This window comes from Pan paniscus, chromosome 3 (genome assembly GCF_029289425.2).
Source record: "Pan paniscus chromosome 3, NHGRI_mPanPan1-v2.0_pri, whole genome shotgun sequence".
In the NCBI taxonomy this organism is placed as follows: Eukaryota; Metazoa; Chordata; class Mammalia; order Primates; family Hominidae; genus Pan; species Pan paniscus.
The window spans coordinates 98,139,945-98,163,719 of record NC_073252.2 but is presented as its reverse complement, the minus strand read 5'-3'; positions in this window follow the sequence as shown (position 1 = coordinate 98,163,719).

Sequence of the window (23,775 nt, the reverse complement as noted above, 5' to 3'; positions counted from 1 at the left end):
TGGGAGGCGGAGCTTGCAGTGAGCCGAGATCAGGTCACTGCACTCCAGCCTGGGCGACAGAGCGAGACTCTGTATCAAAAACAAAACAAAACAAAACAAAACAAACAAACAAACAAAAAACACTTGCAGGCATGTTTATTGCAGCACAATTCATGATTGCAAAGATACAAAACCAACCTAAGTGCCCATCAACTTATGAGAGGATAAAGAATATGTGGTATAAATACACCATGGAATACTATTCAGCCATTAAAAAAGAACAAAACAATGTCTTTTGCAGCAACTTGGATGGAACTGGAAGCCACTATTCTAAGTGAAGTAACTCAGGAATAGAAAACCAAAAACTGTATGTTCTCACTTATAAGTGAGAGCTAAACTATGGGCACACGAAGGTATACAGAGTGGAATAAGGAACTCTGGAGACTCAGAACGGGAAGGGTGGGAGGAGGGTGAGGAATAAAAAAACTACATATTGGGTACAATATACATTACTCAGGTGACAGGTGCACTAAAATCTCAGACTTCAGCACTACACAATTCATCCACATAACCAAAAACCGCCTATACCCCAAAGGCTATTGAAATTTAAAAATTTTAAATAGAAACACTTACCAATATTTAAAACATAATTGAGGGATGCAACTCCAGACAGGATGATTAGGCAAGAGTAGGTGACATTTTAGCTGACTCCATCCAGAAATATCCAGAAAATTTTGAGAAGAATCTTAGGGGCATTGGACTTTTTCAAGAGGTCCGGGTAAAGCCAGAAAAAAAAGTGCCATTTTGCAACCATTACTTTGTGCCTTTAAAATCCCCAAAATTGTTTTTCAAACTATACTCCTTGGAACCCTAAGGTGTGCCACTAAAACCTGTGCGGGAGCCACACACAGCTGGAGCGGGGCTGGAGACTCAGGCAGGGTTCTTTGTCCCTGACATCTCTGTTAATCAGAGCAGCTATATGCCCTCCAACTTTCTATATTATAGCTTCCATGTAAGCTTTTGCCTAAGAAACTGTTTGGCAACTGAGAAAATTTGAAAACCACTGCCCTAAGCTGATGTAGCCTAGGAAATGTGAAATTACATTAACGTAGAGAATGTTTTATCCAGGGCCTTCTACGTTTCAAAGTACAGCCATTAGTTCATCAGGATGTACATAGACTAAACAAGGACATAGAATGTTTTCTCCTTCCTCCTGGATTCCTGTCTCCCTTTAATTGAGAGCCATTCCTCAAGGAAAGAGGATTTACTTAACTGAACGATATATATTGATTATCTGAAATATTTTTTAACTCATTATACAATAGTTCATGTTTTCACACTTTGCCTAAATATTTTTTAAGAATCCCTACCCTGTGTAACATGCTACAGTTGCTTCACAGCTGTGCTAAAATAAAGTCAAGGAGGCAGCCAAATAGAACTTCCTGTTAGCTGGTGATATGGCTTGGATGTTTGTCCCCTTCCAATCTCATGTTGAAATAATGCCCAGTGTTGGAGGTGGGGCCTGGTAGGAGGAGATTGGATCACGGGAGCAGATCCTTCATGAATGGTTTAGCACCATCCCCTTGGTGATGAGTGAGTTCTTACTCAGTTGGTTCATGTGAGATGTGATTGTTTAAAAGACTCTGGGACCTCCCCCTTCTCTCTCTCTTGCTCCCACTCTCACCATGTGACATCATCTGCTCTCCCTTTGCCTTCTGCCGTGATTATAAGCTTCCTAAGACCCTCACTAGAAGCAGATTCTGGAGCCATGCTTGTACAGCCTGCAAAACTGTGAGCCAATTAAACCTCTTTTCTTTACAAGTTACCTAGTTTCAGATATTCCTTTATAGCAATGCAGAAACTGACTAACACAGAAAATTAGTACTGAGCAGAGGGATGTTGCTATAAAGATGCCTGAAAATGCGAAAGTGTCTTTTAATAATGGGCAGAGGTTGGAAGAGTTTGAAGGACTCAGAAGACAGGAAGATGAAGGAAAGTTTGAAACGTCTTAGAAAGTTGTTAAGTGGTTGTGACCAAAGTGCTGATTGAAATATGGAGTGAAAATGAGCCTGATGAAGTAAGGAAGACGGGAATGAGGAACTTATTGGGAACTGGAGTTAAGGTCACCCATGTTACACCCTAGCAAAGAATGTGGTTGGGTTGGATTCATGACCTAGAGATCTGTGGAAGTTCGAATTTAAGAGTGATGACCTAAGATATTTGGCGGAAGAAATTTATAAGCAGCAAAGTGGTCCAAGATGTGAACTGGATGCTTCCAACAACCTATGATTAGATACAGGAGTGAAGAAATGACTTAAAGTTGGAATTTATAATGAAAAGGGAAGCAGAGCAAAAAAATGGAAAAATTTGCCTCTTGGCCATGTGGTAAAGAAAGCAAAAGCATTTTCAGGAAAGGAATCCAGGCAGGCTATGTTGTAGAGATTCGCATGACTAAAAGGGAGGCCAAGTGCTAGTAATATCCAAGACAATGGATGAAGGGCTTTGAAGGCATTTCAGAAGTTTTCAGGGCAGCCTCCCCGCACAGGCCCAGAGGCCTAGGAGGAAAGCATGATGTTGGTGGCCAGGCCCAGGGCCCCCTCCCCTGAGCAGCCTTGGGGCACTGCACCCCTCATTCCAACTAGTCTAGTTTCAGCTTCAGCTCGAAGAGGCCTGGGTTCAGCTTGGACCACCATTCTGGAGGGTGCAAGCCATAAGCCTTGGTGGCTGCCATATGATATTAAGCCTGCAGATGCTCAGAATGCAAGCATGAAGGAGGCTTTGTGGCTTCCACCTAGATTTCAGAAGATGTATGGAAATGCCTGGGTGCCCGGCAGAAGCCTGCCATAGGAGTGGAGCCCTCATAGAGAAGCACTATTAGGGCAATACTAAGGGGAAATGTGGGTTTGGAGCCCACACACAGCATCCCCACAAGGGCACTGCCTAGTGGAGTTGTAGGAAGGAGGCCTAGTGGAGTTTCAGAATGGTAGATTCACTGGCAGCTTGAAAAGCTACACTCTCTCAACTCCAACCTGTGAGAGCAGCCACATGGCCTGCACCCTGCAAAACCACAGCAGTGGGGCTTCCCAGAACCTTGAGATCCCAAGCCTCACACAAAGATGTGGGACATGAAGTCAAGAATTATGTTAAAGCTCTAAAATGTAATGCCTGCACTGCTAGGTTTCTGACTTGGTTAGGGCCTGTTTTACCTTCTTATGGCCAATTTCTTCCTTTTGGAATGTATACCCAATGCCTCTACCACCATTGTATCTTGGAAGTACATAACTTATTTTTTATCTGATAGGCACATAGTTGAAAGAACTTCATCTCCAGATAAGACTTGACCCTTGGGACTTGAGACTTGGGACTTTTTAGTTAGGCTGGAATGCGTTAAGTATTGGGGGAACTATCATGAATGCATGACTGTATTTCAAAATGTGAAAAGGTCATGAGATTTGGGGGGCCCTCACCAGAAGCAGAATACCCTCAAGTATTTCTTTATAGTGATACAAAAACTGACTGACAAAGCTAGTAATCTTCTCCACTCTACAATCATTGACAAATTAAAAAAAAAAGTGGCAGTACAGTACACTCAGTGGATTTAGCTGGGCTAATTTTAGCCTGCTGAAACCCCAGGGTTATCATTTGGGAATTAGATTTTCTGTAACAGAAAAAAAAATCATGAATAATAGTGGCATAAACAAGACAGAAGGACATTTTAATTCCCCTCCCCAAAAAGTCATGTAGTCAGGCCACATCCACCATGCACTCTAAGTGTTAGGACCCAGACTCTTTTCACCTTGTGGTTCTGCCATGCAGAGTTTCTATCCCAAGATCACCTCGTGTTTCAAAAGGGCTACTTGAGCCCCAACCATGTAATCCAAATTTCTGTCAACAGGAAGGATGAAGTAGGGGGAAAGGACATGCCTTCTCATTTTAAAGACACTTGCTGGAAATTGCAACCTGTACTTCATTTTACACCTCATTGGCCAAAACTTAACCATGTGGCCAAACCCAGCTGCAGGAAGTTGAGAAATGTAGTCTTTTTTCCAAGTAGTCATGTGCCAGCTTAAAATTAGGTGTTGTATTGCTGACCCCTGTGTACCTCAGTAGCCTCATCTCACTGTGCTCACCCCCGCTCTTTGAGCTCTGCCACACTGGCCTGCTCCCAGTGACTTGACTAGATCAGGCTCCCTTACAAGAGAGGGTCTTTGTATGTTCTCTTTTGTTGTCTGAGCCACCCTTCTCCCATGGCCTACCCTCCTTATCTATCTATTAATAAACCCCTTCTATCCTTCAGATCTGACTCAAAACAACACCTTCAGAGGAAAACCTTCTTTTACCTCAAACTAGGTCGAATGCCCCACTATACAGTCTCAGGGAGCATAGCCTTCTTGTTTGTAGTACTTATCACTGTTATAGTTTGACATTTACTTGTATGGTTAGTTGATTAATGATTATCTCCTCCTTCAGGCAGTAAGTCAGTCTTATTCACTACTGTATCTCTAGCACTTTGCTTAATACCTGGTGCTTAGAAGGTGTCCAGTAAATATGAGTTAAACAAGTTAATACCATTTAAATGTCTGCTTTACAAACATGGTGCAAAATTCCCAAAAAAAAAAAATTGGGGGGCAAAGTACACAAACAGAAACTTCTCAAAAGAAGACATAAATATGGCTAACAAGCATATGAAAAAATGCTCAACATCACTAATCATTAGAGAAACGCAAATCAAAACCGCATGAGACACCATTTCACACTAGTCAGAATAGCTATTATTAAAAAAACTCAAAAAATAACAGACTGGTGAGGTTGCAGAGAAAAGGAATGTTTATACACGCTGATGGGAATGTAAATTAGTTCTGTCACTGTGGAAAGCACTTTGGAGATATCCCAAAGAACTTAGAAATACCATTGGACCCAGCAATCCCATTACTTGATATATACCCAAGGGACTGTAAATCATTCTGCCATAAAGACACCTGCATACATGCATTGACTGCAGCACTATTCACAATAGCAAAGACATGGAATCAACCTAGATGCTTACTAGCAGTAGATTGGATAGAGAAAATGTGGTACATATACACCATGGGATACTATGCAGCCATAAAAAAGAATGAAATTATATACTTTGCAGCAACATGGATGGTGCTGGAGGCCATTATTCTAAGCAAATTAATTTAGGAACAGAAAACCAAACACTGCATGTTCTCACTTATAATTAGGAGCCAAACACTGGGTGCTCATGGACATAAAGATGGCAACAACAGACACTGGGGCCTACTTGAGAGTGGAAGGTGGGAGAAGGGTGAAAAAATCATTTGTACACCAAACTCTAGTGACATGCAATTTACTCATAACCACGTAACAAACCTGTGCACATATCCCCTTGAACCTAAAATAAAAGTTAGAAGGTAAACAAAAACATATTTATGATAAATATAAGATGTATAAGATGTATGACTAATTACAAAGGTATTTTTTTCCATTTAGCTTGCCTAAATTATGATTGTATACAAAATAAAAATATGAATATTTTCTTGTCCATAATCTGGAAACTCTGAAGCTTTTTTGGGGAAGAGGGATATGGAGTGGTTGCTTATATTAGTGAATTTGGGCATGAGGCAGTTGGGGAGTTTTATTTCTATTTTTAATCTTCCCAGGTGTTTTCTCCTTCATTCCCAAGCTCCTTTGCAGCTGGCTTTAAATTTTTGCATTGAGTCATCCTTGAATACATTTCCTAAATATACTCTAATCAAAGTAGCAGGCTTCCTTTAGTATTTCAGCCAGTCTGATGTAATTCTAACAATATAGACAACAATTTCACTCCTCTAACTTGAACAATCTTCTATCTGCAGCTTTATTGAAAAATCCCCTAGTGTGTAATTTACCAGCACTTTCTGTTTAGAGGTGATGGTAATAGGCCTTATTCAGGGAATCAAAACTGAACAACTCCCAACACTAATCTTTTACTGGAGTTGAGTCACATCTTTCTATATTTCTTTTGTGTAAAAATACCATGAAAAATAAAATGACTGTGAAAGAGAGAAAAAATAATCAAGAGCTGACTATATTTGTGGTGTTTTCCAACTGTGGCTTCTACATGACTTCTTTGTTAAATTACCTGGAATCATATTGTCTTTAATAATGATGAAATGATAATAGAGTCATAGCAAATATTTATTGAGTGCTTACTATATGCCATGCAGAGCCATCAAAATAAAACACTAAGGAACACTATGCTAACCTAATACTGTAAAACCAAACATACTAGAACGCCCTATGTTTGAAACTCATTGTGTCTGGCAATATACACTATGTATATATAAATGACATACAAAATCTTCTACCAGCAAATTGGTAAGCATGAGTCATAAGATTTCTTGAGCTCTTCTGCTTTCACATCCAAATTTTGATATGTGTTATGGATACTCTTCCTTCTCACTTGAGTTTCAGATTATTAATTCAAGCTACCTCCTTGGGTTTTCACTGACTTATTTCTTAAGTGTCTTTCATCTAATGCAACTCACAGCCAACAGACTGTGAGCTGATAAGCAACTCACAGCCAACAGACTTCATGCAGCCCACCTGGCTTTGTGACACTGTCCACAATACAACTTCAGAAACAATAAGTGAAAATATTAGTATTGATAAATGATATTCCCACTCATATATACATATTTGTAAAACCCTGTCCATGTTTTCTCTTGCCTTCAGGTCTCTACACACTCTGTTCCCTCTGTCTGAAACCTGCAGCCTGCTTCTGCCTAGCAAATTCTGAACCATCTATCACATCTCAGCTTTAGTATCTCTCTAAATCCAGGTATCTAGTCAGTAACACTATTGTACAGCATTTACCATACTATGTTATGAAAGTGCTATACATTTGTCTGTAATGCCCAATGGATTATAAGCTTTAGAACAGTGAGGACTGTGTCTTCTCTTGGTTTATTTTCTGCATCAAAAGCAAGCAAAATAAGTATTCATGTTCATATATATTTAAAAATGTATTGACTATTTATTATAGACCTGGACAATAACTATGGAGGTATGCTTTCAGCCTGATTAATGTCCTGCTATAAGTTGCCCAATTCTCAAACATAAACCACAAATTCTGCTTTTGTTGCAAAAGCAACAGCTATACAATCATGTGGATATAAACAAAACCAACCTACCTATCCCAATTCCAAAATAAATTAACAGTTCTGGATTTCTTGCCATCAATTGTATCTTCAGTAAGTAATTTGTTGGAGACAATGGTAGAATTATGGTAGTTTATTCATGTGATAATTTATTTAAATATATAAATAGACTGACCATGTTTCTTATCTGCTCAAAACTTCCAGTGATCCCTTAATATCTGTAGAATAAAAATCCATATTTCTGAGGTTGATATTTAAGGCTGGTCATAATCTTGCACCTTCCTACCCTTCCAGCCCTATCTTCCCAACCCATCACACACTCAGTATTCTAGGCAAATCAATGTTATTCCCTAATATGTGCAATCTTTGATCATAATGATAATAACCAATCCGCAAAGAGTCGTCATTATATGCCAGCCCCTCTTCTAAGTGCTTTACATATGTTAACTCATTTAATCTTTACAACAACATTGTTAGGTGGCTATCACTATTAACCCTGTTTTAGAAATGAAGAACTTGAGGCACCTTGCTTAAGGTCACACATTATGTAGGAAAGTCTGGCTGTGATCCCAGACAAGTTTAGCTCCAGGGGAATATTCTGAATCATTATGCTCCCTGCTTCCCTATTCTCTTACTTCTGCCTGTCCCCACCTCTGCATTTCTGAATCCCATACACAGCCTTCAAGTCTCAACTTAAATGGCACTTCCTCTATGAAGACTTCCTTGATCTCCCACTATCCTTGCTTCTCCTGAAATCTCCTAGCCTCTTGCCAATATTTAGTTTCTAATAGAGCTGACTTTCTAACTTGTCTGTATTTCAATGTATTTGCCTTTGCCTCACCTGAGGTAAGCTCCTTAAAGTCAGAAGCTTATTTCATTATTGATCTTTGTTTTAACTCCAGTACACACAGTTTGTAGTTTCATTCATAACAGGTATGTCATAATTTTTTTTTTGGAAATTGAAGCAAAAAGTAAAGAGGCAAACAATGAAAAAAGAATGTGATAAATGGATTATCCTCTGATAGTTTATTATATTTTAATACCATATTCAAAGCCACTGAACACATTTGTCCAAATAAAATAAATTCTAATAAACTGAGAAAACTATCTAAGACTTTTCTTCTCCATGCCTCTGTATCATTTTTCCCAATCACCCTTTTGTTTTTCTTACAGATATCTACCTTAAGCACTATCCTTAAGGACTGAGCTTAAATGTCACTTCCTCCCAAGGCCGTCCTTGAGGCTGTCCATATAATAACCCCAGGGATGATGACAGATTTATTCTGTACCTCCTATGGCACTTCTGCCTAACATTACATAATCCATCGGATTGTATTGAGGTGTTTACTTGACTTCTTATTAGGCTGGGAATAGAGGGCCATGGACTTCATCTTCATGTGGCTGGAGGAATTAGCAGAGGAACCCTGTCCCCACACTTACAGCCTTTAATCAGAAAAAAACCCATTGCTAAGTATAGACTATAACCTAGGCTGCACCCATCCCAGAGTAACAAAAAGCTGCCATTCTGTACTACTCTGGTGGTTATGAATGCCTAGAGCTGCTCTGGGCAGGATTCTCACTAATAAAGAAAATGTTCTTACTTCAATATCAGTTTAGACCTTACCATCTCTGAGAATAACATTAATACTTTCTCTTAGAAGCCGTTGCTTACATTATAGTTTAGCCAGTACTATGGTTTGAGTTTTTATCCCCTCCAAAACTCATTTTGAAATTATTTGCCGATATGACCAAATTAAGAGGTGAGACTTTTAAGAAGCCATGAGAGTTCCACCCTTGTGGGTGGGATTGGTGCCCTTGTGAAAGGAAAAGTTCAGCCCCTTCTTGCTCTCTCTTGCCCTTACACCTTCTGCCATTGGACGGCACAGCAAGAAGGTCCTCACAAGATGCTGGCCCCTCTATCTTGAACTTCCCAGACTCCAGGACCATAAGAAATTTCTGTTCTTTATAAATTACCCAGGCTGTGTATTCTGTCATGGCAGCACAAAATGAACTAAAACATCCAGTAAAGGAGCCAGCAGGTCTGCAATTTTGCTGGTGGGAGTTTTAAGAAGGAAACTCATGTTGAGGCCTCCCCTGACTAGAGGACTACAGCCAAACGCTTCCTTCACCCATACATCCCATTTTCCCTTAAAGCGTAGGCTTTCCTGGGATTTTTGTACTTGGCAGTGGAGAGGAGAGCTAGATTTTTTTTACACTAAGAAGCTTGCTTGAGAAAGGGTTGTTTTGGCTGGGTATGGTGGCTCATGCCTATAATCCCAGCACTTTGGGAGGCTGAGACAAGAGTATCACTTGAGCATACGATTTCAACAGCAGCCTTGGTAACACACTGGAACACTTGTCTCTACAAAAAAAAAAAAAATGTTTTAAATAAAAAATGGTCAGGGATGCTGGTGTGCTTGTAGTCCCAGCTACGCGGGAGGCTAAGGTGGGAAGATTACTTATGTCTGGGGAGTTGAAGCTGCGGTGACTCATGATTGTACCACTGCATTTCAGTCTGGGCAACAGAGTGAGACCCTTTCAAAAGAAAGAAAGGAAGAGAGAAAGAAAGACAGGGAAGAAGGAAAGAAGGAAGGAAGAAAGGAAGGAAGGACGGAAGGAAGGAAGGAGACAGAGAAAGAAAGATGAAAGAAAGAAAAAGAAAGAAAGAAAGAAAAAAGAAAGAAAGAAAGAAAGAGAAAGAAAGAAAGAAAAGAAAAAAAAGAAAAAACAGGTATTTTTTGTGCGACAAGGACCAAAAAAAGCCCAAAATACCCTGAGAGTAGGCATGCTATCCCCTGGCAGCTAGGGTGGCTGGGGAGTTGTGGTCTAATTTCTCTGAGATTCAAGATAAAGTACAGTTGAGCTAAACTGTCTCTTCTAGTTGTAATTTCCTCTGCTTTCATTCTCTGATGTGGAAATTCCCAGTCTCAGATAGTGCTTTAGGGCTGCTGAAGACAGTGGGTGGTGACAGGAAAATGCAACTTGTGCCACCCCTCCGTCTTTGGCCTCAGTGGAGAAAAGGTGTCAATGGTGCTAAGTGGTGCTGAGCTTCAAGTGGTATTGCAAGATGACTGGGAGCAAAGCTGGGGTAGCGGAAGACCCATGATGCTAGAGGAATAGCTGAAAGCAGACATGCACACAATAGAGTAATACAAAAACTTTGAATTTCTCCAAAGGAAAGGAAAGCACCACTCCCTGAGGACAAAAGAGAGTTATAGAAAAAAATCCTACAATAGACATTCAGTAAATGTTTAATACCAATCCAAAACCCAAAAAGAAATATTTCTACTGCTCTTCTGAAAGTCAAAGACAGAAAACTTGGACACTTGACTAAAATAATTCTTCATATAGTGAGAAGGAGGAAGTATAGTTGAATCTATAAGAGCTGTTCTCTAGGCAATGCTGTCCAATAGAACTTTCTGCAATATTGAGAGATTACGGATTACACTCTATGTCTGTGCAGTCCAATATGGCAGCCCCAGCCACATGTTGCTATTATGCACTTAATATGTGGCTAGTACAATTAAAAACTAAATTTTAAATTTTAATTAATTTAAATTTAAATTAAATACATGTGCTGATAGCTACCATATTGAACAGTGCAACTTTAGACTCATGCTGACTTAGATTTGATTCCCAGCTGTACCTTTTACAACTCATGTGCTCTGAAGTAAGACAATAAGCCTTTCTAAGCTTTAGTGCCCTAATGTGTAAAATGCAAATATTAATAACAGTCTTTGGAGAGTGTTGAGCATTAAATAAGATAATGCATATAAGTGCTTAACAGTACCTAGTACAAAGTACATGCTCAATATATGTTAGTAAATTATTTAACATCAAGATAGATGACAGTAATATGAACTACAAGCTTTTTTATCAATTGGAATAACAGAAGAATAGTTATTTTAATAAAGAAAGAGTTCCTCTCTGTTCCATTGCCATATTTCATTTTCTTCATAGCACTACCATTCTCTAGAAGTTATATTATTAATTTATTCATTTACATGGTTTTTATCTCTTTGCAATGCAAGAACAGTGTATAAGTTCACAAAAAAATTTTTTTGTTATTGTTCTTTCTCTTCTTTTTCATAAGCCCAGTATCTTGTTAAGCACCTACCCATGATAGGTTCTTCCTAAGCAGTTATTGAGTAGATTAATAACTTAACAAATTAACCTAATCTCATTCTGACCTTCAAAAAACCTTAGGGATACTACTCCTTACCAAAAGAGAAAAGAAAAGGTGCTTTTTCTCCCACAATGGAGAGTGCATAATGAAAGACTAATGATGGAAAAATATAGGATGATTTTATAAATCAGTATGAATCAATTAAGACCAAAGCAAATGCTACCTTTTTTGGATTTGGAACTTCAGCTCTTTGGATTCTTTTATTACATAATTGCTCAAAAATTAGTGAGTAATTTAGATTACTATACGTATAATTTGCCAATAAAAATGATGTTCTATCAAAATTAATTGCCTTTTATTTTTGTCAAACCTATTTTCAAAGAATTCAATCAAAATATTAAAACGTTTTCCAGAAAATAAAACTCAATTAACATAAATGAAATGAAGATAACTATGCTTTTATATGATGATGTGCCTCAAATGCATTTTTCATGCTTTAGTACTCAGCAAAAGCATAACATAATAAAGTTTTAAGAAACACTGAAATTGTCTCTAATTTGCAAATCCACCATAGTCAAAATATATTGTTAATAAAATTAACATTCACATAATGGCACTGCTACCAAAGTATAATTAATATAAACTGAACTAGATTATAATTTACTGGGAAGAATACTCCACTAATTGCCAAAGAAGTGCCTGAATAGTGATTGACACCTGTAGCACACAGAAATATAGTCAGAATTCACAATCTCAGAGGATCTTTAATCTAATGCTTTAAGGTAGGAAGAGAAGAGATTAGAAAACATACTCTACTTCATACAGAAAAACTGGTATTTTTTATTTGATTGCTTTCTTCCTCTTTAAATTATTGGGTATGAACATCAGGTCTTTGGGCAGGGAAGTGAATAGGTTTGCAACATATATTTAGATCCAAAATAACAATCATTATAATAGGTAACATGTAATTCTTACTATCTGTTCATCACTGTTCTAAGACTTTATTTGTAAATTGTCCAATCCACTTTTTCCCTGGCCAGATAATTCAAAGCCAACATTTCCGAACTAAATTCATTACCTTTCCCATGTTTAAAGAAAAACTTTAGACATAATAAATTTAACAAAATTTATTTGCACAGAGTGACTCATGACTCAGGAGGCACTCAAAACCAGAGCAGGTTCAGAGAGCTCCATCCAGCAGTGTGAGCAGTGAGGTTTCATAGGCCAAACACAGAAGCAAAATAGAGAAATCACCTGATTGGTTATAGCTAGATATCTTCCTTATTTGGGCATGGTGTGATGAGGCATTTGCCTTATTTGGGCATGGTATTACCAGGTGGCTGCCAGTGATTGGCTAAAGCTGTACTATTTGTGATTGGCTGAAACCTGGATATTAGTTAGAAAGAAATATACTCCTAAGTTAGGTTTCAGCTTGTTTATGCACTAAGTTAGGTAGTAATTTGTTATGTAAGAACTGAAAGTACTCAGAGAGCCTCAGGCTAATGGCCTCCTGCCTATTTAATTACACACCCATGAACTTGCAAATCATTTGAGTTATTTTCTTAACTATTTATTGGTGGAAATGTACCTTCTTAAAGAAAACCTGGGTCCAGGCACAGTGGCTCACCAGTAATCCTAGAGCTTTGGGAGGCTTAGGTGGGAGGATTACTTGAGGCCAGGAGTGTAAGAGCAGCCTGAACAACATAGTGAGAGCCTGTCTACAAAAAATTTTTACAACTAGCCAAATGTGGTGGTGCATACCTGTAGTCCTAGCTACTGGGGAGGGTGAAGCAGGAGATCACTGGAGTCCAGGAGTTTGAGGCTGCAGTGAGCTATGATTGCACCACTGCACTCCAGCCTAGGCTACCAAATGAGACCTCATCTCTATAAAGAAAAGAAAACCTGAAAAATTAAAATATATGTACAGAACAGATGAGTTTAATATTGGGTATGTTGAAAATGCATGCATGATACATGACATAATTAAAATACAACTTTGCTTTTGGCTCTCCATTATCTCTCTAAAATTTATTCATCTGGGTAGTCTCCTACACCAGAATAAAAACTCTATCAGGTCTAAGAATTTTTAAATTCCACTCTTCAATGACAGTTATACAATGAGTTTAGTCACACCAAAAAAAGCCTCAGTTCCAAAGAGCAGAATGGTGGTTGCCAAGGGCCCGGGGCAATGAAGAGTTACTGTTTATGCAGAATGAAAGAGTTATGAAGATGGATGATGGTGATGCTTGCACAGCATTATGAATGTATTTGATAACACCAGACTGTATACTTAAGAATAGTTAAGCTGGTAAATTTTATGTCATATGTATTTTACCACCATAAAAATAATTGGGGAAAAAGTCTAATTCAAATATTATATGTGCAGCCACATACAATAATTAAAACTCTGAACTTGACTAAATGCTTCTTCTCTCCTTGGCTCCATCATAAGGCTGGAAGTCTGCAATGAGAAAGGCACTTGTGGTAGCTGCTTCTCTGTTTGTTCACAATGCTTTCCCCAGCTGAGTCATGAGCCCTGGCCCTCTTGTGTGGGTTCAGAGGAGGGAGAAACGGAAAGGGGCAAGAAAGGACTAACTTATCATGAACTGGTCTCATATTGCATGCTCCTGGCTAGTGAGTTCAGCTGACCTCCCTCTCCGGTGGTGTTTTACTGGGTTTCTGTCTCTGTATTTTACCACTGTGCCACTCTCCCCTGCAGTATCTCTGACCCAAAAGGATGACTTTGCCTTTTAGGTGGTCACTTATAACTCCTTTCTCAGGCATACTTCCATACTGTTTCTGCTGAGGACTTCATTTCAGGAGGCCTATGGGACAGATGAGAATTCCACTGGATCACTACTCCTGTGCAGCCCACATCTAGTCCATTTCAAACATGCATCCCTTGCCTTGACAATGTATTTGAGGCAGGCTGATCCCAGAGTGGCAGCAACCATTGCCAAAGCAATTAGTCATCCCTTGTCTCTCCTTCTAGACTTTCTGGACAAGAATCAGACCCCAAACCACAGTTTACCTCAGTTCTCTCAGAGAGAGTCAGGCACCAGTTCTCATAACTGCAGGGAACACATTCCAAAGTCCACCAAATATCCCTTTCTTTCACTAAGCTTGGGCAAGAATGTAAAAATCCCCTGCCACCTCCCTCCCAAAGGCAGGTGATGAGATTTTAGAGCATGAAGAAAAGTATTCCTAAATACATTTATTTAGCAGTCTTCTCTCTCTTCCCATCCTCTGAACACTTTTTATTTCTTTGCTCTGCTAAGTCAGGGAATTGATTCTCAGAGAATTCCTTTACTAAGTCTTTATTTACAGATACATCCCACTCTCCATTTGCCTATCAATAGCTACTATCTTAGTGCCTCAATTGAAGCTGAGGCATGAAGAGTCTCACTCTAACATGAATATAAAAGCCAGTTGAAGTCTAAGCTTCTGTAACAGAGAGACCCAATCAAAATAGATTAAATAAGACTGAGGCTTGACTTTTCTGGATCAGAAAGGCTGTTCTCTTTATTAATTTAGCACTCAATTTCCTTCCACGTTGATGCTCAGCCATCCTCTAAGGATGTAGCTCTTAAATCTGTTGGCCCCTGAACCCTTTTATACTCTTAAAAATTATTGAGAAACCATGAAATCTAAAATGCTACCACCTCCAAATGTTGGCAAGGATGCGGAGCAAGAGAAGAGCTCATTCATTGATGGTAGAAATACAAAACTGTACAGCAACTTTGGAAGACAGTTTGGCAGTTTCTTACAAAGCTAAACATACGCTTACCATATGATCCAGCAATCGTGCTCCTTGGTATTTACTCAAATAAATTGAAAACATGTCCACAAAAAAAAACCTGCACATGGATGTTTATAGCAGCTTAATTCAAATTGCCAAAACTTGGAAGCAAGGTGTCCTTCAGTAGGTGAATACATAAATAAACTGTGGTACATCCAGACAATTGAATGTTATTCAGCGCTAAAAAGACATGAACTATAAAGCTATAAAAAACATGAAAAAACCTTAAATGCATATTATGCAGTGAAAAAAGCAATCTGAAAAGGCTACATACTGTATGGTGCCAATTACATGGCACCCTGGAAAAGGCAAAACTATGGAGACAGTAAAATGATCAGTGGTTGTCAGGGGTCAGGGGGAGGGAGGGATGAGTAGGCAGAGCACAGAAGATTTTTAGGGCAGTAAAACTACTCTGTATGATACTATAATAGTGGATACATGTCATTATACATTTGTCAAAATCCATAGAATTCACAATGCTGTGAATAAACTCTAATGTGTGGACTTTGGGTGATAATAATGTGTCAATGTAGATTCATCGATTGTAACAAATGTATCACTCTGGTTTGGGATGTTAATAGTTGGGGAGGTTGTGTGCATTTGGGGAGGAAGGGTATATGAAAATTCTCTATATTTTCCACTTGATTTTACTGTGTACCTAAAATGTCTGTAAAAAAAATCATGTCAAAATAAAATTTCTGAGGACTCCAAAGAGCTTTGGATTTTATGAATTATGTCTATCAATGACTATTGCATTCAAAATTAAAACTAAAATTTTTACAATAATTATTAATTCTTTCAAAAATAGTACTTAACCCATTATATATGAAAATAAGTAATATATTTCTGGGAAAAGCAGATCTATTTACTAAAACACAAATGTAATGAGAAGAGTGAAATTGTTCTGTTTTTGAAAATCTCTTTAATATTAAATACCTGGGTTAATAGAAGTCAGTTAGATTCTCATATATTCTTCTGCATTCAGTCAGTTTCACTGTATTGTTTTCATTAAAATGGATCAATAGAAGCCAGCCACACAGAGTTTTGTAGTTGGAACATGAAGGGCTACTCTAATAGTCTTTTGAGATAATTATGGCTATTCTTGTTGGATAATATACCAAAATTTGACAAGTTATAGGATAGTTAAGATAGAATATCCTATAGGATTATAGAGGAGTTATACCAAAACTTAATAAGTAATAGGATAGTTGCAGGGTAGAATCTTAAATCTGATATTAATGAACTGTTCATATTCTATTACATTAAAATCCATTGGTTTATCATGCAATTTGCATGGGTTTTTTTTTTTTTTACTATGTGTGAGGTTGTAACATCCATTGGTCATTTAGAAAACACTGGTTAACTGAGTTAATGTAGGTTCAAATTGCATGATAAACCAATAGATTTTAATATAATAGGACATGAACAGTTCATTAATATCAGGTTTAAGATTCTACCCTGCAACTGTCCTATAACTTACCAAGTTTTGGTATAACTGTCCTATAATCCTATAGGATTGACACACTTCATTATGCAATATTTAAAAAACATATTAATTAATATACTGCCAACATCATCAACAGAAGTATTTAAATATTGGGAAGCTATTGAGGTCACAGCAGCAAATATAAGTTTTTTTAAACATATTTTTGCTTACCTGCTCAAATTTTAACATTGGCTGACTTCATTCATTTTCAAAAAATGTCTGCTGAAATCCCCAAGTCTAAATAACCATAGTTTTTCTGTCTACCTATTTAAATACAAATGGTGGTACACCACAAAACAACAAAAAGCAAGTTCATCTATTCAAACACGCAGAGGCTTTGAGACACCCACCGTACTTAGGCATGCAGCAGAAGAATTGGATGCACACTTGCCATTTTGTCACACTGAATGTTAAAAAGATGTATTCTCAAAGGGCAAGATTTAATAAAATTAATGATTTTTACTACTTCATCAAGGAAAACTTTAGGTGAAACTGGCACTTTTCACTACTGTGTAGTGATGAATCAAATGACTACTTTTTCAATACAGTGAACTGCCTAGATTTGTGCCAAAGTGACAGTTTTACCCCCATTAATTTTGCACCCGCAGAGCCAATGTCAACATAATGTATAAAGCAAATAACAAATTCATATTGCAGTGAAAATAGTTTTGACCTCTCAGACCCTCAAAGGGTCTTGCAAACTTGCAAGAGTCTGCAGACCACACTTTGAGATCAACTGTCTTAGAGCTCTGTCTGCATCTCCATGGTCCAAGTTAGCTGACCTCCATATCGGCCTGTTGCATGGGGAAAGCTATTGAAGCAAAATGAGTATGTGTCACTTCTGCTTACATTATACTGGTAAGAACTTGATCACATGGTATTAATTAGCTATTTCTGAGTAACAGCCCACCCTGAAAACTTAGTGCCTTAAAGTAACAACCATTTTATTCAGCTCATTATCCCGTGGGTTGGCAATGTAGACTACATTCAGCTGGGTAGTTTCTGTCTCTATTAGAATCCCTCATGCATCTTTCATCATCTGCAGGTCAGCTAGGTGGTTTTGCTTCTGGGGGGTTCACTGACTGTCAGCTGAGGAGATGAGCAGACTAGCCATTGTCTCTCACCAACCAGCAGGCCAGCCCAGTCTGTGACGGTAGTCACAGATAACCGTGAAATTCTAAGAGAGGGCAATGGTACAAAAGGCCTATTGAGGTCTAGGTTCAGAGTTGACACAATATCACTCCCACTGCATTCTATTAGGCAAAGCAAGTCATGAGGCCAGCTCATACTCAGAAGGTGTGAAATAGACTCTGCATAATGAAAGGAGAAGCATCAAAGTCACATTGCAAAAGAGTATGAATACAGGGAGCGGAATAATTGCAGCTAGTTTACAAGTACTCTACCACACATGGCCAAAATTAGCTGCCAACAAGGGTGATAGAGTCTTCAAATGGCAGCCATAAACTTATCAGCAGGAAGAACATATCTCTTGGGAACAAATCAGCAGTTTGTAAAGATTTCCATTGTTCCCCAATTCCAATCAAAATTACCACCAATTTTTTTAGGGAACTTGACAATTTGATTCTAAAATTTATGTTGAAAAGCATATGGTTTTTCTACATGAGAAGTACCAAGACAATGCTAAAGAGGAACAAGATGGAGACATTTTCCTTTGCAGATATCAAAACCAATGTAACAGATTACAGGCCAGAAACAAACCCATGCATATATAAAAACTCTATTATAAATATGTATTACGTATCTGTGGGAAACTAAGGACTATGTTAGTCCATTTTGTGCTGCTATAGAATACCACCGACTGGGTAATTTATAAGAAACAAATGTATTGGCTCACAGTTTTGGAGACTGGAAAATCCAGGTGTTGGCATCTTGCCAGGGCTTCCTTGCCGCATCATCCATGGCAGAAGGTGGGAGAGTAAGAGAGGGTAAGAGAGAAAGAGGGAGCCAAACTTGCTATTTTATAAGCGAACCAATCCCACCCATGAGGGTGGAGCTCTTCTTGTCTAATACCTCTTCAAAGTCTTACTTCTCAATACTCTTACAATAGCAATTAAATTTCAACATGAGTTTTGGAGGGGGCAAACATTCAAACCATAACAAGGACTAAAGACTTCAATGTAAAAGGCAAAACCAGAACAATTTTAGAAGGCAATACCTGGCATATCTTTATGACCTGGAGGAAAACAAGGATGCTTTATGTAAGTCCCAAAGTTACCATAAGGGGAGGAAATAGCCACATTTAATTATACTAAAATTTGGGCTTTCTGTTCATCAAAAGACAGAATAAAGAAAATGACAAGACAAACCAGTGTGAAAATGAACAGAGATAGGTAAGTAGATGAATGGAAGAGAATAGCAAGACAGAAAGGTCTTATACTGGTCATGAACCATAAACTGCAAGAGAATGTTTGCAATACAAATAACCAACAAAAAGCCATTATCTAAAATGTATGAAGAACTATTAAAAAGGGAAAAGATGACATTTCAGGGAAGAGAAAATACTTACGGTGAATACACACAAAAAAAGATGTCTAGTCTCATTAGTAATTAGGGAAACAAATTGAAACCAAAATCAAATGGCATTTATACCGCCCTGATTTTGCAAATATTAAAATATATGCTGTCAAGTATTTTCATATGAGGATGTTTAGCAACAGAAACACTTTTAGTCTGCTAGTGGGAGTGTATCAGTACAAGCCCCTTTGAAAACAGTTTGACAATATATAATAAAGTATATATAGCATACCCTACTCCTCAGCAATTTCTCTCCTATATGTATATATTAAAGACAGCCTTGCACAAGTGCATGAAAAGACATACAATATTCATAGAAGAAACATTACTCATAAGAGCAATACTTGGGGGAAAAAACAAATATCTAATTCTATATAGGTAAATTATATATTTATATTTTGGAATATCATATACAGTAATTAAAAGTGAATGAAACAACAGGAAGCATTCCCCAAATTTTATGTTAACAGTACTTTAAAAAGATACAAGCAAGTGATAGAAAAAAATATGCTGCATATTTCCTATTATGATAAAATAAAGCCAAAACTAAACAATATACTGCCTAAGGATTTATTTATAGATGGCAGTGCTGGTTTATTCTATTGACAACCTGACTAAGCTAGGAACTATATATCCCAGAGTTCTCTACCCTGTGCAGATTAAAGTAAAACTTGGTCAAAAGAGGAACTTGAACAAGATATTGGAAGCAGAGTGAAGCAGCATCCAATTTTCTCAAAAGATCTGTGCCATCAAATGTGGTGACAGACATGCAGAAGTGCCAGGAGGTTGCAGCTTATACTTCCTCTGCTCAACTCAGCTCCCAGCCCTTCTTCCTCACTGGGGGCCTGCTGACCAACAGCAGACCCACAGAAGGGGCAACTACAGTGGCAATCACTTCCCATAGGATTCTTCTCCATCTCCCTCTTTGTGGCCCCACTCCCGTTGCTAGATGCACTTGGATTCTTAGCTCCTCCTTGAAATTCCGACTTACCCATCAACATGGTGCTTCAGGAAGGCTGGTTAGTGGTTTTTACTCCATTTTTCGCACTTCCCTTTTCAGATCTTCACTGAAAGATATAGGAGGTATAAGGTGTAAGTCCTATAATAACCCCTATCTTAAATCATTTGTAGTGACTCTTCTTTCCCGATGAAATTCTGAGTGATATAATGACAAAGCTACAAAGGAACAACTTAGTGTCTGGTGGGGAGGAAAATGGACAGAATTAAGGCAGGGCACACAGGGGATTTCAGAGCCACTGGAGCGTTCTTTTCCTTAAGATGGGTATGGGTATGGGTATGGGTATGCAAGCATTCATTTTATAATATTATTTAAATTGTACAAAATATAATATATACTCTATATGTTGTGAAGTTTCCAATTAAAAGTTAAAAACAAAACCATAGTGAGATGTATTAAGCCAGAGAGTTCAAATCTTCAAGAAAAGTCCAAAAGCCTTAAATGTAAAGGAGAGAAAGAATTGCCCCTGGTCAAACAGAAAGGCATTGTTAGCTCCCTGAGACTTGGTCTCTGTGCAGCCAGAGGCAGAAAGAAGCAGTCAGATCCAGAGAGCTGGGTGTTGAGGCAGCAGACTGCTGGCTTCCCAGTGTTTGGAGTGTGGGTGGAGTGGTGACCAGTGAAAGGTAGGGGATTGAAGGGAATTTTTCTAAGAGGACAGCAATGTGCTAAAAGCAGGAGGGTGCATTGATTCTACCCAGGATGGCAGGTGCTGTCAGGAAAAGGCAATGTGATCCCAATTGGATGACCATAGCTGGAAATGATGTTTTCAACTACAATACCGTCCTCTAGAGAAACTGAAAGACACAGCAGAGGGTGAGTTTTTCCAAAGGGCCTCTTAGAGGAAACATGGAGAGCTGGTGGAAGCTGGGATTGACCGTGAGCTAGATGGATGGGTGGACCTCAAGTAGGGGGAGCTGGGGAAGCAATTGTGACGGTAACACTAGCAGCCACCATTTACAGGATGCTTACTTATCTCCCTGACTTCTAAACATTGGGTTTCCTCTTTTCCAACTAAATTCCTCTGATGATCCCATTGTCAGAGGATGCAAACTGTGGGGTTTGTCTTATTATTGTGCTGCCAGCGCCCCTTCAATGGTCCCTGATATGGTTGGCTCTGTGTCCCTACCCAAATCTCATAACTTTCAATACTAGCTACAGGCTGCTAATTTCTGTTTTAGCCGGACCTTTCCCCTGAACTCCAGACTTCCATATCCAACTGGCTTCTTGATACGTTAGCTTAGGTGAAGGTGATTAACTGGCATCTGGTATGTCCAAATCTGAGGTTGATGTCCTTAACCACATTAACTATCCCCCTACCCTAGCCCCAAACTCACTTCTCTCACCAGCCTGCCCACCTCAGTAAATGACAGTAAATGACAATTACATACTAAGTATAGTTTAGACAAAGAAGTTGGTGTCTTTCTTGACTGCTCTCCTTCTCTCACATCCTACATGTGATGCCTCAGCAAATCCTGTTATTCTGCTTCAGTGAGACTTGTCTTCCTTCTGTTTTCTTAATCCACCAGATCTTGCTGCCTCAGGATTTTTGCACCCATTGTTCCTTCAGCCCGGTATTCTGTGTCCCGAGAAAACTGACTAGCTGGCTCACTCACCCCATTTAGTCTTTACTCAAATATCTTAATGAGGCCTCTTTAACTAGCGTAGTTAAAATTATAGACCAGCCCTCCAACATTTTCCAGTCCTTTTTTTTGCCTTATTTTTCCTCTCAGCCCTTATCATCATTTAATATAATATAAATGTTCTTAGTTAACTTACTTTCTGCTATTATACATACACACGCACACACACACTCACACACATACATACACACACCCAAATGTACGCTCCAAAAAAGTGGAGATTTATGTCTGTTTGGTTCATTTTAGTGGTCTCAGAAGTAGAACAGTGCCTGGCACATAAGAGACCCTCAGTGGGCTGGGCGCGGTGGCTCGCGCCTGTAATCTCAACACTTTGGGAGGCTGAGGCAGGCTGATCACCTAAGGTCAGGAGTTCGAGACCAGCCTGGCCAACAGGGTGAAACCCCTTCTCCACTAAAAATACAAAAATTAGCCGCATGCCATGGTGTGCACCTGTAATCCCAGCTACTCGAGAGGCTGAGGCAGGAGAATCACTTGAACCCAGAACGCGGAGGTTGCAGTGAGCAGAGATTGTACCACTGCACTCCAGCCTGGGTGACAGAGCAAGACACTGTCTCAAAAAAAAAAAAAAAAAAAAAAAAAGCTCTCAGTGAATACTTGCTGAATAAATGGGTGAGTGAGTGAGTGAGTGCAATCTGTCAGGCACTGTAAGTGCTTTACATGAAATCTCACAATTTCCATTTAATTATTCCCATTTTACAGATAAGGAAACTGAGGTTTTTAGATATTTTTATTGGATTTGCCCAAGGTCAAGTGGTGGTGAGTGGCAGATCTGGGCAGTGAACTCCAGCAGCTTGATTCCAGAAACCTCACTCTGAAATGTAATGCTAGCCTTTCCCAGGATGAAAGTCCGTGACATGGTCCTACAAAGAAGCTGGAAGTCAAGTACCAGAGAAACCAAATGTAAATCCCAAAAGCAGGAACAGAATGATAAACAAGAGATGGAGCCAATTCTCTAGAATTAGATGCAACTGGGTAACAAGGGTGCATGGGAGGGGTAGGAGTGGAGCTGTGACCAGGAACAGACACTCTCAGTTGACCAGCCCACCCTTAGAGGCCAGGGTAGATATACCTCTGTGTGTGTCAGTAAAACAGCTAAAATGAACCGGATTCCAAAATTATGAGAGATGGGAAGTGGATGCAGACTGTGGGTTTTGTCTCATTATTGTGCTGCCAGTGCCCCTTCAATGGTCCCTGATATGGTTGGTTCTGTGTCCCTACCCAAATCTCATCTTGTAGCTCCCATAATTCCCACATCTTGTGGGAGGGACCCGGTGGTAGATGATTGAATCCTGGGGGCGGGTATTTCCCATGCTGTTCTTGTGATAGTGAATGGGTCTCACGAGATCTGCTGGTTTTAAAAAAGGGAGTTTCTCTGCACAAGCTCTCTCTTTGCTTGCCGCCATCCAAGTAAGATGGGACTTGCTCCTCCTTGCCTTCCACCATCTTCGTGAGGCTTCCCCAGCCACGTGGAAATTGTGAGTTCTCCATTAAACCTCTTTCCTTTGTAAATTGCCCAGTCTCCGATATGTGTTTATCAGCAGCATGAAAACGGACTAATACAATCCCTTATTAAGCTGGTGGCCAGGGGAGAATCTGATACAGAAAAACGATTCTGTTGACATACAAGTGATCAAAAACAGATGTGGAATGAGATATAAGGGATTAAGATTATATTTCTTCTTTTGATTTGTTTTAAAATAGCTTTAGTTTAGGATATAAAATTTCAAAAGCAATTAATATTTATTACATGTACATTTCTTCTGCTGCTTCAAACTATGTGACTTTGGGTGAATTGATTCATTTCTCCATGCTTGCATCACTCTTCTCCTCTATGGAGGAAGTATGAAGTATTTGTTATGATTGGAGACAATAATAGTAAAAATCTTATAGGGTTGTGAATATTAAATGAGACAGACACATAAAGCACTTAGAACAGTGCCTGGCATATAGTAAACATGCAATAAATATTTATCATTACAGATATAAAATATAAGGCTATTTTATTTATTATTACATATGGACAGACCCT